The sequence below is a fragment of the Carassius carassius genome, chromosome 25 (assembly GCF_963082965.1).
Source record: "Carassius carassius chromosome 25, fCarCar2.1, whole genome shotgun sequence".
NCBI classification, from domain to species: domain Eukaryota; kingdom Metazoa; phylum Chordata; class Actinopteri; order Cypriniformes; family Cyprinidae; genus Carassius; species Carassius carassius.
In genome coordinates, this window is record NC_081779.1 from 26,298,522 (window position 1) to 26,316,969 (window position 18,448).

General features: G+C 37.9%; 1 protein-coding gene across 8 annotated transcripts in view; it reads right to left on the reverse strand.

Annotated features, from left to right (window-relative positions):
* epb41a (erythrocyte membrane protein band 4.1a) overlaps positions 1–16,121 on the reverse strand; it is a 90,699-nt gene extending 74,578 nt beyond the window's left edge. For 6 of the 8 annotated variants that reach the window (XM_059510029.1, XM_059510028.1, XM_059510026.1 and 3 more), the window contains exon 1: positions 3,684–3,840. The gene's annotated coding sequence lies outside the window, so the exon portion shown is untranslated. Of the gene's footprint in view, positions 1–3,683; positions 3,841–7,307; positions 7,381–15,967 lie in introns of those variants that run through there. The other 2 variants (XM_059510030.1, XM_059510025.1) reach the window with 2 other exon arrangements.
* Positions 16,122–18,448: the final 2,327 nt, after the last annotated feature.

Here is an 18,448-nt window from a genome sequence, read left to right on the forward strand (position 1 = left end):
TGTATATTCACTATTAAAAGGAAACTAAAATTCACAAGGTTCTTTTTTTTTTTTTAACGATTGAGAAATGAAGGTGAGGAGGAGTGCTGGAAGTCTCTGGTTAAATCTGCAGGAAAAACAGCTCCAGCTCTGGAATGCTGCTCTGTGATTGGCTGGCAGGAGCAGGAGCTGCTGATTGGGCATAAAAAGGAAAGCAGGAACCCCACAGGAGCAGGTGTACACAACCCGAATGCTGACAGTGACAGAACACCATTTATACACAAACACATTCACGCCATTCAGATCATTTCAAAATTAGTGCAAGAGTCTTTTTTTGGCTTGACAGCCCTGGTATCCATTCACTTTCATCAGATGGAAAAGAGCAACGTGAACATTCTGCCAAATACCTGATTTTGTGCTCCCCTCAAGAAAAAGTAATACAGGATTTGACATGAGCATAACATTCATTTTTAGGTTGAACTTGAACTAGGTTATTCCTTTAAAACACATATGCACACAATTTTGGCTCTCGATTGAATGTATGTGCAACAAATATTCCTTCCTCTGGGTGCATCATCTCTTATTTGTTTCTTCCACTGTTTACACCTCCAATCACACCTACCACTGATGCCACACCAACAGAGGCACTTTAGGACTGCGGTGACCGTAACGATGGCAAGACAGAGTAAACAGAGTAGTGGAAAGCCTAAGTGCTGTACGCTTTTGTAACTGGATGCATAAAGTGAGCTTAAGACTGGAAATCGGCTTTAAAATTAATCGGGGTCCTGTGTGGGATTAGAGAGAAATGCTCTCTCTCTCTCTCTCTCTCTCTCTCTCTCTCTGTCTCTCTCTTTGTCTGTCTAATGAAGGGAAAACAAGCATCTGGATCTCACTCTTATGTTGGTCTGCACCTTTAGACGCCCGGTTTCTGCTCACGCTTCAGTTCAAGGACAAGAGCCAGCCATGAATCACCCAAAAAACTCTTGCATGAGGCATTTCTATTTGCATGGACGACAGAAATGAGGATCATGGAGAAAGACAGTATATATTTTGACCATTTAAAGCTTAAGTGTCTATTTTTTTCTGATTTTCCAAATCCTTTTTTGTATAATGTGCTGAGACTATTAGCAAGCTGACTTCATGAATACGTTTACATACTCTTTAAAAGTCTCAGTTGAACTAAAGCAATCGATGATTCACCTTTTTAAAATATCTTAGTTGCCCCAAAAGTATTTAATCCCATACAAGAAAAAAGAATAAATGAATAAATTCTGTCCAAAAATATATTCAAATATATGCTAAATATGTTTTGTGAACACCCCTGCTTTGTTGAAACCATAAAATGCTATATTATTACAAAATATCTCAAGGGACAAAAAAATGCACCCAATACATACAAAAATGAATGAATAAATAAATAAACAATTCTTAAGATAAATCTTGAATAAATGTTAATCATATATATATATTTTTGATTTTATTTATTTTTTATGGGGGAATATTATAAACATATTTATAGTATATGTATTATGATATATGATATAGTTCATAATTATATAAATTAAATACATTTGAAATATAAAATCTATAGCAGTATATGTTTGGCCATGTTTGTATATTTTGTAAAATATATTCAAAAAATATTCAGAAAAATATCTTTTGGCCAGACAGGATCTTTCACGTGTTGGATTACACATGACCTGCTGTAGCCTGATTATAATTACACATGTACACTTAAGCAACCTTATCACACTCTAACTCACTCTTGCATTATCATAAAAGTGATAATGTATTTGTTTTTGTAATTCCATTTGTTGCCACTAATGGTGCAAAAATTACACACTTTAACTTTTTGAGAGCCTCTAGATTTAATACACAAGTGTTCAGTCAAAGAAAAGGGCCGATAAACCAAATTAAGATGATAATTTTCAGCAAACTACTAATGGACAGACCATATAGGACCAAATTAACAAAACTGGGAGTTTCCTCTTGGGACAACCAAAGGCGAAGTGTCTGGGGCCGTACACACACACACACACAAACAGTGGGGCTCAGGGGGATAAACTCAGAACAATCAAACCAATCAATGACCACATGGTCGCTCGCGCAGGCCGCCACAATGCACCTGATCTCCATGGACACGAACCTTACGGGGGCAGTCGCTCAAGAATAAAACATATAGAGAAGCAGAAAGACACAATGGGAAAGCAGAAAGAGAGGAAAAGAAGAAAACATTAAACAAAAAAGAAGAAAAAATGACTCAAAAATGTACTAAGAAACTTGAATTAGAAAAACAATGAGAAACAGAAAGCATTAACAGGACCATCTTATACTTTAAAGACCCAGGGCCCCAAACAATAACACGTCAACTATTAACACTCCAGGTGTGTCGGGCTCGTAAACTCACAAATTTCACATTTTAGCATAACAGCGTCCATAAATGCACAGACCCTTGGTGTGTTAAACGTCCTTCTGAGCTGAAATGCAGAAGTTGTTGAGCCTTCAAGAAACACAAACACCGGAAAGACCTTAAGGAACCGTGACGGTACTCTTGCACTATAAACAGACAAACTCCTGAGTGCATCTGCAGCACCTCAGAGCAACAACAAAGAGCATGTTCAAGAGAGAACGCTGCTCAGTCAAAAGGAAAAGGTGCTTTTTTATTAAACATCTCGGTCTCCTTTTTTCTGCCTTTCATACAGATACACAGGAAAGGCTTACATCACTTCAATTTATAAATGGGGTTTGATTGCATAACATTTCTGAATGGGCGCAGACTGAGGCCAAAGCACAGAAACAATAAACTGAAGGTAGCTTTCATAGTAACATGGCCTCTGGGTTTGAAATGCAATGCATTTCCAGGATCATCTGCATGTGATCTGATGACTTCAAGACTGTGTGAGCAGCTCTGGCAGACTGATGCTGCAAAAGGATGTTTCTTTCATTTTACTGTAGACCACCAATCTGAAGTGAAACTGAGCCAAATATGATCTGACATTTAGAAATGAACTCTGTTGGTGTAGCCTAATGCAGCCAGGTTTATTAAATAATATTGAATAAAACAATTTGATTTGGATGTTACCATTTGAAGCACGTTTTACCTGACAAATCATTTTCCATCGAAGAAAGAAACACTAGGAGAACAAAGGTGACTTGAGCGCCTTTTTAACTTGATGTTAGATCATCTAATTCTTCCACCCCTATCAAACCGAGTTACAACCGTGTTAAGATCAACAAGCTTTAATAAACCTGAAATGGCAAAACAACAGTGTTTATAGTAAATACACCTGTTTCAAGTAAACATACGCTTTATTCTCTCACTGCCTCTCGGGACAGTTTCCTATCACACGACCGAAGGGCACAGAAACGACACATTTCGCGACTATTTTTAATCAAAGCGCTCACAAATGAACTGAGTTGTTATTAAGCATCACATCTCTGTGAGATGCGGACAGCCCGCCAACAGAGCGATTAAACAATGCAATGAATCCGAGCTCGTGCTCATGGAACGGCTGTAACTTTAAAGCTCGTGTGGTTTATTTCTGCCAGCTGTCCATCACAACGCTCTTTGAGAGGTGAGCAGGTGCGCGCGAGTGGAATGTCTGGAAATGGAATGCGTATGTGAGGAAAAAAACATGTCAACAGATTCCCGTCCTGGCGAGCATCACACAATACACAACCCGGCAGCAAGATTGCTCTCTTACCTCTCCCTTCAGTTCATCAACGGGTAGAAATAATCCACAACAAAATATCCAGCTGCCGCTTTTCCACAAATATATCACGCTAGCAAACTCGTGTACAAAATAATCCAAGCTTCTTTAAAACGGTGTTTAGATTCTAGTAGAAAGGTGGGGCTCGCTATGCAATGAGCTGAGCGTATTTGTTAAGGCGACCAATGGGAGACGAGCAGAGGTAGGAATGAGCCAATCAGACTCGAGAACACTGAGCTTCGGTCCCTGGCGCTAAGGCTGTAGCAGCATGGTAACCAAGGAGACTTGTTAGTCGGGATCAACTGGATTTGTTTTGTAACTGTTTCGTTTCAGATGCTACTTTGTTTCCAGAAGAGGAAAAAAGACTGAAAAACATACAGCTTCTTTTTTTTATGTTTATCCCCCAAACAAAATAAAAAAACACAAATCTTATAGCGTTATGTGTAGTTGACTAAAGTGGATTGATTTCATTATTTCATCTCAGCAACATCCTATATATATATATATATATATATATATATATATACACATACATATATATATACACATACATATACACATACATATATACATACATACATATATATATATATATATATATATATATATATATATATATATATATATATAAAATTGTTTTTATTGGTAGTAGTAGTAGAATTATTATTGTGTGTGTGTGTGTGTGTGTGTGTGTGTGTGTGTGTGTGTGTGTGTGTGTGTGTGTGTCTGTGTTTCATTGAGCTTTGATGTCCGAATAAATTTTGGTTTGACTGTTTTATTTTATTACCATTCCTTTTAAAGAAAATCATTAAATAAATTATGGCCACAAAAATGGCATAAATCAGGTTCAGCTACATCAGCTGTCACTTGTCATTAAAGGACATATAATGTCTCCACTGGATTGTAGTAAATCTCAGTGTTTTGTACAAGCACACAATAAGATACATATGTGACTGGAGGGTTGGGTGTGTTCCCTCTGCCCTCAAAATACGCCATCATCCATCACTATTAGTAAATAATGCATGATGGTGCCGCCTTAGCGACTACACAAACAAAAAGTACATGAGCACTTTTATGTGTGCACATTTGTTTGTTTTGCTGTGGAAGTATATTTTAAGCATTCAGCTCACACTCTTAAAATTAAGGTTCTTTACTGGCATTGATGGTCCATGAAAAGCCTTTAACATCCATGGAATCTTTCAATCTCACAAAAGATTCTAAACAGAAGGATTCTAAACATTCTTTAGAATGTTAAAATGTTCTTTACACTAAGAAAAAAATGGTTCTTTTTAGAATGATACACTGAAAGGATATCGGGGAACCAAAAATGGTTCTTCTATGGGATCAATGAGAAAAAAAAACAATTTTAGAAGCTCTTTCCTTGAGCTCTTTTCCACTTAAGATACAAATATTAATGATTTTAGGCAGCTAGTGGGACTTCATAAAACGTTGTCCTTTTTTGAAAACAACTGGATAATAAATTCATAGTATATGAATCTCTGTCAGTCACATTCTTATCTTCTGTGGCTTCCCACATCAGGAGAATTGGCCCTTGGCCCTTCCCTTCACTAATTTAAAGGGCAGGTGCTTTACCATACATCTGCTTAAACAAAACGACAGCACCACGCAGACAGACAAAGTCCCTAGAGATGGGTGCGACAGAGGGGAAACAGTCACACCCCACCCCCTCCTTCCAGAACCTTCTGCATCTCCACCCTGCCCCCAGACCTTCTCCATTCACATCTGTGCTAGTGGCACCAGCTGGGCACCAAAGCCCTAATTACTGCTCTGTCAAGCACCACATCATTAGTCAAATACCTCTAACCTGACAGGCCATAGGAGACGATGAATGATGTCATGGCAGACGCACTTACACTAATGTGGCCAAGAAATTTTGGGGATCGTTAGTGAAGCCAAAAATCGCCAGCACACTGGCTGGGTTTCAAGCACAACCCATTTCTGAGCCTCACAGGATGTCTAGAGACTTCATTACATTTACAGACAGTATAGTGATGCAGATAACACTTTATAAACACTATCATTACTGACATAAAAGTAGAAAATAATTTTTTTAGAGAAGTCTATTATGCTCACCAAGTCTGCATTTATCTGCTAAATAAATACAATTGTTAAATATTTATTTTCTTGCTTTAGTTATTGTTTTCTATTGTTATATATGTTCAAACATAATTTATTTCCGTTGTGAATCTGAATTTCAGCATCACGTGATCTTTCAGAAATCATTCTTATATGCTGATTTGCGCTAAATTATTAACAATGATTAACAGATGCTTAATAGTTTTGGGGCATTCGTAATATTTTTTTTCAGTATTCCTTCATGAATAGAAAATTCAATAAACAACATTTGTTTGAAATAGAAATCATTTGTAAATGTCTTTATTCAGTTACTTTTGATCAATTAAGTCTGTTCTTGTTGAATAAATGTATTACATTTAATGCAGCAGCAACACTAATAATAGTCAGAAATGTTTCTGGAGCATCGAATCAGGTTATTATACTGATCTCTGAAGGATCATGTGACACTGAAGACTGGAGAAATTATGCTGACATTTCAGCAATATATATCACAATACATATTTCACAGTACTGTTGTTAATGTAAAATATATATAAAAACATTACTACAGATTATTAACTGACAGTGTAAGTAGAAATAATAAGAGACATGACAAGAAACATCAATGTAATGCTATTTTTATTAGTCATATCTGTAAGTCAGTAAATTAAATATAAAGTTTACCAGCTTGGCAAAACAAAACATTATAAAAAAAAATAATAATATTATATATATATATGTGTGTGTGTGTGTGTGTGTGTGTGTGTGTGTGTGTGTGTGTGTGTGTGTGTGTGTGTGTGTGTGTGTGTGTGTGTGTTTTTAAAAAAAAAAAAAAAAAAAAAGCGGCGGATGTGTTCCGCTGGGTGTTTTGGAGTGTCAGTGTGTCCTCCTGGGATGAATAATGTTTTCTTGGCTGTGTTTGGTTGTTTTTTTGTTGGCATGTTGTAAATCCGCAGCTAAAGCCAGTGGCCACCTGTTCCCCATTTCCTCATCTGACTCTCTGCTGCCATCTGCTGATACTATTTAGACTTATTTTAGAATTTAGAAAAAACTACAAACATGGTGGATGCGCACAACCAATGGTTAATTAGAGAGTAAAGGGGTTTGAGTTACTAATAAATCAACATTTAACCTGTTACATTTTTTTTTTACGTTTTTTATGTTAGCTGTGTTACACGTCATCTGAAACAGCAATGCAAACTTTTATAATCATCCGTTTGGTCAATCATCATTATGCAGACATAAATGAGCAGAGATTTTAGCTTGAAGACCCGTGTGCTACTTTTTTTCAGTGATGTGCTGATAACCTGCGTCTCTTTATCAGCCTGAGGTTTTGTGTTTAAGGCCTCATCTCTGAAAGCACAGATACACTGGTCTGATTCCAGCTGTCTTGCTCAGACACCAAGTCTTATAGCAAGTTTTATGAAATCAGTGCAGAAGAGAGCACACATTTTTTCTTTCATGCTGCTTTACACAATGCATTAAAGAAATTGGAGTTCACTGTGGGAAGCCTAAAGTTTAGAAGTAATTTGACAGACTCACCACAAATCACACCGCGTCATTTCCAGCGACATCAGCAGCCAATGAAGGAGGATCCAGCCCAGAATGTCAAAACAGAAAGAAAGGCAGAGAAATGTTATAAGAAATACATAACATATTAAAGTATACTTGTTTTTTGTTTATTTCTCTTTTAATCATTATTCATATTTCAGTATATATATATATATATATATATATATATATATATATATATATATATATATATATACTGTATATATTTGTGCAATGAAACTATTGAAATTCAATAGACACTTGAAAAGACATTCATTTTTGAATATTCTTACATTTTGGATATTCTTGGGCCTGCGTTTATGTTAATATTTTTAAAATATTATTTTAATATTTGATTTCAATGACATTTCAATTCAGTTTTGTATGAAAAAACATTGACTCCAAAGCCCTTCATGGATATACAAAAATATTCAAAGGCCCCATGACTTTTCCAGTAACTAGGGATTTATTGGAATTTTTGGGGGGATAATATAAATTTTACTCAATTTCTACACCATAAAATATAGTTTGGTGTAACTGGATTTTTTTTTTTTTATATCGTAGAAATACCTATGGAGCGTTACTATTTATTAATTTACATGAAATTCCTATGACCAGAAACAACAAATTAGGAATTCAACTGGTCCTCGCACCATAGAAACAACAGAGGGAGGCATGGGTGGAAACTTGGGAGGACGTTCCGGTGAAGGACGGACAACCGGGGGGGGCCAGCAGACAGAGACCATGGAGGAAGGAGCCAGGGAGGAGACAAGAGGGACCTGGAACAGGAGGAGCCCAGCAGGACCCAGGCCACAGCCATACCGATGGCCCAAGGTGAAGGTGAAAGTGGGGGGAGCCATGGAGGAGGAATGGCCGCCGACTCCAGGGGTGACCAAAGGCGGCAGAGCAGGTGGAGGAGGAGCTCGAGGCGGAGAGCCGAAGAGCCAGGGTGAAGGGGAGGATCCAGAGGTCCTAGGTGGAACCAATGGCGCCGGTGACCAATAAGGAGATGATGTCGATCCAGGAGGCCGCATTGGAGCCAGAGCGACAGAGAACTGAGGTGGAGCTGAGGGGATGAAGGAGCCTGACGGAGCCAGAGGGACAAGGCGAAGCCAGAGGAGTGGAGGCCCTAGGCTCAGGATGGTCGACGCCAGACCAAGATGGAGCTGGAGGGACGAGGGAGCCAGGCAGAGCTTGTGGACTGCTGGACCACGGCGGAGAGGAGGGAGCTAGGAGCCATGGTGGGGCCGACGGTTCAACGGGGCCGAGGCGGAGTCCAGGCCTCAAGGCTGGAGGCGGATGTGAGGGAGACTCAGACCATGGCGATGCTGGAGGATGGCAGTCCCATACAGCTCACACACCTGGTCTGACGTCACAGCGTCTGACTCCGCGGCGATCCTCAGCTTTGTCGTCCATGCGGCGATGGCTCATCGGTTGCGGCGGGCTCTGGCTCTCCGTCAGAGGTGGGCTCGGGCATGCACTCAGCACATCGGGGAGAAGGTGGGCTGGGCTCTGGGTCTGGAGTGGACCTGGCAAGATCCTCAATGGGGCAGATGGTACAGTAAATGGCTACCGGTTTCTCGCCAGAGTCCACTCCACGAAGGCGTTGAATTCCTCCCGAGGACCAACTTCAAACGACAATGCTCTGCACTCGGCGTTCAGGCTAGCTTTATAGATAGCGCAGATCACGTCGTCCGGGTAGCTGGTGATGTTAGCTAGCAACAGGAACTGCCTCGTATGGTACTCGAGAGAATGTCCTTCCTGCTCCAGCAGGAGGAGGAATTCGGGGCGATGGGGAAAAAAAGGACTGAGTAAAACCAGAAAACAAATGGAGGGGAGAAACACAATTTCAATTTTGTAGCTCGGGTCTTCTGTCATGTTACGCTGCCGGAAGGAACATGGAGTCGAAAATAATCAAGAGAGTCTTTATCAATCCAACTTTTACAAATCCAACATGGAACACAGGAAGAAGACACACATACTGACTAACATACCTGACAAACACAAACTGAACAGACTTGGACCTTTATGTATAAGATAATTGGGGGAAGCACATGTGAGAGGAATGACTAATATAACAGGGACATGGAACACTTGGGGAAAAAATTAGACGCACCTGGAATCAAATTAACCAACCACAGGGGACAGGAACTGGGTCACAGGGGCAATAACACACATAATGAGTCCAGGGGTGTGACACACGAGACATTAACTGATGGACTGGATTGGTGTGGATTATTCTGATGTTTTTATCAGTTGTTTGGACTCTCCTTCTGACGGCATGCATTCACTGTAGAGGATCCATTGGTGAAAAAGTGATGAAATGCTACATTTATACAAATCTGATTAATAAACAAACTCATCTACATCTGGGATGGCTTGAGGTTGAGTACATTTTCAGCAAATGTTTGTTTTGGGGTGAACTAGTCATCTTGGGTGAAAAAGTTATCTTTAGGCTCCCTTAGAAGTTTGCTGCACCCTAGTCGAACATCACTGCACTAAACCATTAAGTAATTTGTGCCAATTTAAAGTGTGGTCAGTTGTACTAAAGGAAAGAATGTAAGAGGGATTTTTCTGTTCCTTCCAAGTTCTAATCTAAACTCAGTCAACTTTGATAGTTCTCTCTACCTCAGCAGACTGAAAAAATAGCAGAGAGAAAAGAGAAACTGAAAATATGAGCAAGCTCTCTATAAATACTCTCTCTTGCTATTATCACTCACTAGTAATGTTCAATATTTAATGTTGCCCATAATTAAACCAAACCCCTCGTGTTTCATTATTCTGATCCTTTCATGCTCCCCTGAATTCCATTTCCAAAAGATAGAGAAGAACATGAATTGATCGAGCGAATGGTATATAGATGACATAAATCGAAGGTTTTTAGAGAAAAATAACTCAAATTCTGTTCCTCACACAATGCTATTTCATCTAACTTTACATCAGAACTATACAGTGGTCTATGGGGCATTGAGTTTTTACTTTATGTGGAAATAGTCAAGGTAAGGGTTCTACTTGTACTAAATGTAAACTAAATTGCAACTTTGTCATTATAAATGTGTATTCACATATAATATTTAAATACAAAATGTACAAGTTTCAGTAAAAATTACATTAAAGTGTATTGACGTATCATAAATGCTTTAGTACATTCATCAGTGCACATTTCAGACCATTTAGAATAATTATAAAATTAAATTTGAAGATGAACTTAAAAACTACTTAAGTGGGTTAGAAAAGGACTCTTCAGCTAAAGTTCAACTAATTGCATTTAACATGAATTTAAACTATATAGCATTTTTATTATTATTATTTAATTGTAAATAACATGAAATTAAGTGTCTTAAAACATTGCATTGAGTTTGCAAGTATGTTTATTTAAAGTTTATTGTTTCAATAAGCACTAGTTTTTAAAGGTACTCTATGCTAAGTATGCTTCTTTTTCATACTAGAGTAACACTTAAAATGTATGAATGCTACATTAAATACCTAAACCAAAAACCGTAAAAAATTATTCAAATGCTGATGTAAGAGTAATTTATGTAAATTTTAGTCTTGTCAACTGTTGAATTTTTTTTTTTATTACAGGTGTACTAGCACCTAGTAACCACAGGTATAAGGAATCATATTAATTCATACCAAAATGAAAATTCTGCATATTTTATTGACACTCATTAAATTTCAAATCTGTACAGCTTTCTTGAAAAAGAGGATATTAAAATGTCTCCGTTTTTTATTATTTTATTTATTTATTTACAATAAAAGTCAATGGTCAGCAAAACTGTTTGGTTACTTATTTTAAATCTTATTTTGTGTTCCACAGGAGAAAGAAAGTCATATTTTGGACAATAAGGATCACAAAATTTTGACTGAATTTTAACTGTTAAACAGAAAAGCAACATATCTTTTATTTTATTTGGCTCATTTTGAATTAATATAATGCTTTATTTATTTATTTTATTACATTTTTATAATTTACAGTGCCCTCCATAAGTATTGGAACAGTATAGACAAAAATTGTTCTGTTTGCTTTGGAGTTAAGAAATCTGTAAATATGATTAAAAGATGAATATGAGACAAAACTACAGAATGTCACATTTTATTATTGTGATTCAACACAAAGATGTTTCACCAGCTAAGAAGATCAGCACTTTTAGAGTTTCATCTCCCTATCTGATGTGAGCATAAGTATTGGAACAGTTGCCTCACAGGTCTTTCTATGTGTTCAGCTGTGTCCTGTTGCATTAATTCTTCAGATATTTAAGGCAGGGAATGTGTCTTATCAGTTATATCCATTGATTCTGCATTCTAAGTCTTGCATTCAATGATGACACACACAAACCAGGATGAAGACAAGGAAGCTGACTCTGAAAGAAAAGCGATCAATTTGGATGCTAAAAGAAAAGAGTAAGTCAATTAGAACTATAGGAAAAACAAAGGGCATGGATAAATCAAGAGTTTGGAAACTATACGGGTGACATCAGCAACCAACAATGATCTGATTGGCTGAGATCAGTTGATGGATTGATGAGACAAAGATTAACCTTTATCTAAGTGATTAGAAAGCAAAAGTGTGGAGAGAAAAAAGGGAACTGCAAATGATCCTAAGCATACAACCTCATCTGTAAAGTTTGGTGGAGCTGGTGTCATGGCATGGGCATGCATGGTTGTCTCTAGAACAGGACCTCTTCATTTAAATGATGACTTAATGTATGATGGCAGTAGCTGAATGAATTTGTAAGGGTACAAAATCATCTTGGCTACCAATATTCAAGAAAATGCCACCAAACTCATTAGAAAGCACTTCAAATTGAATCAGGACAATGAACCCAAACACCCTGCCAGTTTAGTCAAGGACTTTATCAGGGCAAAGAAATGTAAAGTCTAAGATTGCCCAAATCAATCTCCAGATCTAAATCTGATCCCATTAATTTCACCATCTTAAAAGGATAGTTCACCCAAAAATCTAAATTATGTCATTAATAACTCACCCTCATGTCGTTCCAAACCAGTAAGACCTCCGTTCATCTTCAGAACACAGTTTAAGATATTTTAGATTTAGTCCGAGAGCTCTCAGTCCCTCCATTGAAGCTGTGTGTACGGTCTACTGTCCATGTCCAGAAAGGTAAGAAAAACATCATCAAAGTAGTCCATGTGACATCAGAGGGTCAGTTAGAATATTTTGAAGCATCGAAAATACATTTTGGTCCAAAAATAGCAAAAACTACGACTTTATTCAGCATTTGTCTTCTCTTCCGTGTCTGTTATGAGAGAGAGTTCAAAACAAAGCAGTTTTTCATATCCGGTTCGCGAACGAATCATTCGATGTAACCGGATCCTTTTGAACCAGTTCGCAAAATCGAACTGAATCGTTTTAAACGGTTCACATCTCTAATACGCATTAATCCACAAATGACTTAAGCTGTTAACTTTTTTAATGTGGCTGACACTCCTTCTGAGTTCAAACAAACCAATATCCCGGAGCAATTCATTTACTCAAACAGTACACTGACTAAACTGCTATGAAGAGAGAACTGAAGATGAACACTGAGCCGAGCCAGATAATGAACAAAAGATTGACTCGTTCTCGAGTCAAGAACCGTTTCTGTCGGACGCGTCCGATTCGAGAACCGAGGAGCTGATGATACTGCACATGTGTGATTCAGTGTGAAGCAGACCGACACACAGAGCGTCTGAACCGAACTGATTCTTTTGGTGGTTGATTCTGAACTGATTCTGTGCTAATGTTATGAGCGCAGGTAAACCGAAGGCTTGAATCAAGGGCAATCATCGCCAATGACGCCATTACGTCGAGCGCAAAAGAACCGGTGAACCGTTTTCTTCAACCGGTTTATTGAATCGATCTGTCCGAAAGAACTACTGGTGATCCGAAAACCGATGCAACCGGTTCTTGACTCGTGAACTAGTCATTATCTGGCTCGGCTCGGTGTTAATCTTCAGTTCTCTCTTCACAGCAGTTCAGTCAGTGTACTGTTAGAGTAAATGATTTACTCCGGGATATTGGTTTGTTTTAACTCAGATGACATTAAGATCTTTAATGTCAGCCACATTAAAAAAGTTAACAGCTTAAGTCATTTGTGGATTAATGTGTATTGGAGACGCGAACCATTTCAAACGATTCAGTTCGATTTGGTGAACTAGTTCAAAAAGATCCGGTTACATCGAATGATTCGTTCGCGAACCGGATATGACAAACTGCTTTGTTTTGAACTCTCTCACAACAGACACGGAAGAGAAGACAATGCTGAATAAAATCCTGTTTTTTGCTATTTTTGGACCAAAATGTATTTTCGATGCTTCAAAATATTCTAACTGACCCTCTGATGTCACATGGACTACTTTGATGATGTTTTTCTTACCTTTCTGGACATGGACATGTGTTCCAAAGATAAATGGAGGTCTTACTGGTTTGGAACGACATGAGGGTGAGTTATTAATGACATAATAGATTTTTGGGTGAACTATCCCTTTAAGAGGAGACTAAAGACAGAAACTCCCCAAAACAAGCAACAGTTGGAATCGACTGCATTAAAGGCTGGAGAAAAGCATTTCGAAGCATAAGACCAAGTTTCTGGTGATGTCTATGGGTTGCAGACTCACTGCTCTGATTGCATGCTAATTAAATATTAGCTTTTAAACTTTGACATCTGCCTTAAATTCAACTGTTCCAATACTTATGCTCACATCAGATAGTGGGATGAACTCTTAAAGTGCTGTTCTTTTTATTTGGTAAAACATGTATGTGTCGAAAGACCTAATAATAAAATGTTTTGCCGCATATTCATCTTTTAATCATATTTTCAAATGTCTTGACTCCACAGCAGAGAAAGCAATTTTGTCTTTACTGTTCCAATACTTATGGAGGGCACTGTATTTTGTAAATGCATGCTTCTTGGTCTAATGAAGTGATGTGTATTTGCTTTTATGCAGGATTTCAGGGCCTCTCTGTTAAAGAACTAAAACTTTCACAGACGTATTAATCTGTTAGGTTTAAATATAAATTCATATACTACATTACATGTATATAAATGAAAGATGGTAAAATATGATACATAAAATGATGGAAAAATAACTGCTAATGATTAAAGTTTCAAACCCTGAACAGCAGTGAATATGACACAGCATTCAGCTTTAAGAACTTAACATTCATATCTGCTGTTTTCTCTCTAGACAAACCACTTCACATCCCATCACAGCTCAATGAAATCTTCAGATATGCAGACGACATGGCCATAATTGGACTCATAAATAACAATACTGAAATCCCATACTGAGCACATCAAACAAGCACACAATACACTACAACAACACATCAAAAAAACTAAAGCACATTGTTGATCTCAAGCTTAACACTAAAAACAGTTGTAACACTAAAATATCTACATAAAAATAACCCATACAGACTTGCCAACACTTCCAGCCACTCTTCACAAAGCAAAGCCCACCTGAGATTTTCCCCTCTATAATTTAAATTTTGAGCATAATAAACCTCCAGGCTAGTGTATGCCCAGAACCTAATCTTCACTTTAATACATTACATATGACCTATATATCCATCCCTCTGAATAAACCCAGCATATTGAATGTGTTGTTTCTTAGTGAACTCTCTGGTTGTTAATAATGCATCTAGTACATCCTTCTTCTCCCTTTCTCCCTATTTTTCCTGTGATGTAACACACTTCAAAGGGTTATGGAGTTTCAAAAATTGTTGTAGTGTACACGTGTTCCATAAAAAAGCTTGTTTTTCCAGGGGTTTGATTTTAACCCATTTTTCAGGGGTCGGTGAGCCAAAGTGATAGTTTCAGCCACATCTGTATATTATAATGCTAACACAATTCACACCATTAAGAAGATTAATTTTCTTATAATCTGGGAGTCTATGACATGTCGCAAGGTCATGTAAGAATACTCAACACTCTAATCACTTGGATGATTCAAACAAATATTTTTTTACCATGAACACGTGATCATGCACAAATGTCTAAAAAGAGATGTAAAACAAAAATATCTAAATACTGCTCATTTACATGAAACTGCTCTTCTTTTCCACTCAAGCACATGTTTACATCTGCACGACATTTAAGTGAGGGGGAGATGGGCGAGAGATTGCTCATTTCTCTGCAGTACGATAAATAACACCATAATAATGCATATTACATAACTCACAGCCGCTGACACCGATTGAAGCGGAACCATGTGCATCAAATCTGTTTTACACGACTGAAACTGATCGAAATGGTCGGACATTACCAAATAAAAACATAGAATGGCAACGGCGAATCAGCACCGCATCGAAATGACAGATCTCACGCCAGAATAATGCAATACTAATAACCATGCTAGCAATGAGCGGAATATTCATGCCTATCTGATTCCGCAAATAAATAGAGCTGTACAATTTTTTTATGTGTTTTATTTGTATCGGTAAATGCGCGCGCTGATCCAGCTGAAGGCGCGAACCGCTCTTAACGGTCACTTCTGTAACTATAGCAACATTATCTGTAACTCAGCAGTACACCTCAGTAATAACCAGTCGCACCTCTGCTGTACTCCACAATAACGCTAGTCAGGGATATATTTCACTATTCTGACCGGCCGGCTTAATGGCGAACCCAGAAAGAGTAAGTGTTTACCTGAGGCGAAGAAAAGGCGCTGTCCTTTATCCGCGTTCTGTGGGTTTCCAGTGCAATAATACTGTTTTTTAGTCGACGCTGTGCTCTTTCGTAGGCGAGCGTCACAGTTCTCTGATGATTCTCTGATGTTCAGATCTGCTGTGTGAGTAACTGTAGTTGTAAAAGATCTGGAAACTGGTCGTGGGTTCAAACCTCAGCAGGGTTAATCTATGGACTACCAAAGAGCTCTCGATCAAGACACTTAACCTTTGGAAACTTAAGAAAGGGACCCGTGGGGCTTCTCTTACAAAACCTTGTACAAACAAAAGAAAATGATCTTTTGTATAATGGAAATGAAGCCTTTATTAATTCAGAAGTCATTCGTGTTTGTGTTATGAAATAATGTCAACTAATGGAATAGTTGAAAATGAAAACTCATCTGCGGATCCTCGGCAGTGAATGGCTGCCGTCAGAATGGAGAGTCCAAACAGCTGATAAAAACATAACAATAATCCAGTAGGCTAATTATGTGAGTAATCCAAAAGTCGTCTGTCCATGATATTGCTTTCTCCAGTGAAAAAGTCATCTTGTCTGAAACAGGAGAGAAATAAGCACAGATCAATCAGCGTTTACACGTGAATACAGTTCTGAACAAATAAATCTTTCTTTTTTTCTTTTTTTTGTTTTGTTTGTTTCACCGGAGGAAGTGTTGCATGGATTATGGATTCATATTTTGACCGGAAGCAAAGGTTACAACAATAGATTTGTTTCTTACAAACAAACTGATTTTCACTTTAACGTTAAATGATTGATTCGTGTGGACTAAAAATCTTCAAATAGTTATAGAAATACAATTGTAAAAGTTTTCATAAGAATAAAATGGTTTAATCAAAGTCTTCTGAAGAGACACACTTTATATGGGGATTTAATTTAATATTTTATTGATAAATACATTGATTAGTGCACATCTATACCATTCAGCTCAGTTTTATGGGTTTGGATTAACATGACGATGAGTAAATGATGACAGAATTAACATTTTTGGGTAAACTTTCAAGTTAAAGTAACATTCAGCATTCAGTACAAGTAAAGCTACTTGTAGCATTATATTCATTACAAAAAAAAACTTTAGTGTGTTTAGTGTAGTTTATCTTTTGACACAATAAGAAATGTTTTGGCCAAACTGTCCCCATTCGCTTCTGTTTTGACTCAGTGTAACCAAGATTAAAAAGATGGACTGGTGTAAATGTAGGGTGACCATACGTCCCCTTTTCCCCAGACATGTCCCCTTTTTGGACCTAAAAAACAAATGTGTCTGGCCAGGATTTCTTAATCACCCAAATTGTCCCAGATTTGGCTGTTTTCTTAGTCCTGCTCCCGCTGAATCTCTGACCATTGCCGCATGCTCCCAAAACATGTATTTCACTCCCGTGAGTACACTTCTTTAAACATTATAATATTGCATAATTTTGGCGTCGTTGTTTACAATACACCGGAGCACATGCAGCTAAGGTGAGGGGCGGGATGTTTAGACATGCACTAGAGGTGGTTTAGCCAATCACAACACACTGGGCTAGCTAACTAATCAGAGCCCATCACCTATTTCTGAGGGAGGGGCTTCATAAAAGCAGGAAATGATCAGCGTGTTTCTTAGAGAAGGGACAGATTGGTGTGGAATAAAAAGGTAAATTATGTGAATTTTTTTTGTAACAAAGCATTAATAATACATGTTACACTACAACCCATAAACACAATCAACCCAAGAAAAAAAGTCAACCACCCTTTTAATCATTTTCAAAAAAACACATCTTTCATCTTCATTTGACCCTCTAAGTTAAGCACTCTCTATTCTAATGTTAGCATTAACAGTATTTTTATAAAAAAATACTTGAACCTATAACATTTGCACTCTATATTCTATTTCTATTTTAACCCTTTGTTTTATTTAAAGGAGTCATGACCCACAATTTGCACTTTTCCACGAGAATCAATGTATGTTATGATTGCCTAACGATTATACACTGGCCGGGAAGCCGATATTTAAAAGTGAAGCGTTTGTTTACCTCAGGGTTTGTAAAATAGCCCACGTGCACGCGCACTCAAATACGAGATTTTGATTTCTTCCCCGTCTTGACGTCAAGACGGGGCAGGATATACCATATATGGACACCGCAGCAGGAAGCTCGCCCTTCCCTTCTCCCCCTCATATTCAGTCGCGAAAGATGCTGGAACATAAGTGCACACGTGAGTTGCTCTGTGGTTGACTGCCAGAATCAACATGTAAATGTGTTTTCTCTACCAAGAACGGACCTAGCTATCAGAGACCAGTGGATTAAATTCATTTTTAATGACGCCGTTCCTTCAACCCTTCCCACTGGCTTATCGTTACGTGTTTGTGCTAAACATGGTACGCCGAAATCCTTCACAAATTTGGGGCAATATCAGGCGAAGTTGGCATCGAAGCTCGGGAAAAGCGCCATTCCAACAAAATTGCCTGCAATT